The sequence below is a fragment of the Lactuca sativa genome, chromosome 5 (assembly GCF_002870075.4).
Source record: "Lactuca sativa cultivar Salinas chromosome 5, Lsat_Salinas_v11, whole genome shotgun sequence".
NCBI classification, from domain to species: Eukaryota; Viridiplantae; Streptophyta; class Magnoliopsida; order Asterales; family Asteraceae; genus Lactuca; species Lactuca sativa.
Genome location: NC_056627.2, coordinates 273,055,258 through 273,056,599, shown reverse-complemented (window position 1 = coordinate 273,056,599; position 1,342 = coordinate 273,055,258). Strand labels below are relative to the sequence as shown.

The 1,342-nt window shown below is 37.0% G+C and overlaps 1 non-coding gene across 1 annotated transcript; it reads left to right on the top strand.

Annotated features, from left to right (window-relative positions):
* Window positions 1-328: 328 nt before the first annotated feature.
* LOC111918708 (small nucleolar RNA R71) lies at window positions 329-435 on the top strand. Its single transcript, XR_002859317.1, has one exon. It is a non-coding gene; the product is annotated as a small nucleolar RNA R71 (small nucleolar RNA).
* The last annotated feature ends 907 nt before the right edge of the window (window positions 436-1,342 follow it).

The window sequence follows — 1,342 nt, the reverse complement described above, 5'->3', positions numbered from 1 at the left end:
AATGGAAATCTTTAGTTATATGTGGCCCATTGCAATTTTTGCACCCCACACGTATTGCGTCTATGGATTGATCCATTTTCGTCATTCTTCGATCCATGTTATTTAACATTGCCAAAACCGCCTCCCTGTCTTCCGAAGCACCATTTCCGATTCCCTTGGCTCCGTCTTGTCGAGGGTTGTGGTATTCTCTTGAATGTTTAGATAATTCTTCGATTAGCTCTTTAATTATAGCAAGATTCTTCATTGTGAGAGGTCCTTGAGAATTGACGAGTTTCCTTGTCGTCATGTTTACCCATCATAAAATATAGATACTTCTTGTTTCTCATTAAGATCATTTTGGGGACAATTTCTTAGTAACCCTTTATATCTCTCCCATGCTTCATACAATGATTCCCTTGCTTGTTGCTCGAAATTAGCTATGACCTTCTTAAGTTTAGAAACTTTTGATGGTGGGAAAAATTGCTGGATGACCTCTTCACGCATTTGTGCCCATGTTGTGATTGCACCGGGTGGGAGTGCCTTCAACCAATCTTTAGTCGCTCCTTTGAAAGTGACTGGAAGGATTCTTAACAACACCGTTTCTTGTGGGACATTTGGAATTTTAAAATAATCGGTGATGTCATTGACTTCATTGAGGTGTTTTGTATGCATCTTCATGATCTTTTCCATAGAATGTGATATATTTTAGCACATAAGAAATGTGTTCCTTTAGCTCAAAGTTGGTGGTGACGGGAATTTTGGGTTGCACAAGGCTCAGACCGGTGTCCTCACAAATTCTCTTCTTGTATGCCTCCATAGTCATGTCGGCAATTTTGGCCATCTCGTCTTTTGGCTTGCTTCCGGGTTCGTTTTCTTTTTCTGATTCTGTTTCGAGCTCGTAACCAATATCCTTTTTGTTAGGAGTCTTCTAAAAGCTAAGGGACCAAGGTTCAATTCATGGCAGCCTTATTTTTGATATACTCCCTCCGTCCCAAAATAATAGTCCACAGACAAAAAACACACAGTTTAAGAAAACATTAATTATCATTAACTTTATTAAAGGAAATAACAGTTTTACCCTTCTGTTACATTTAATTCTATGGTAGTTGCGTTTAATTTTATGGTAATTTAACTAATAATGAGGGGTATTATGGTAAAAGACATATTTATTTTTAGAAGTAGACAATTATTTTGGGACAAACCAAAAAGGAAACATGGACTATTAATATGGGACGGAGGGAGTATTTGCTTACTCGTTTCCTTCTAATGGACCAAGGTTTAATTAGCAGCCCCATTTTTAATATATTAATCAGTTTCATTTCTTTTTCCTTTTCTTCCTTTCATTTTTTCTTCTTTTACCTCA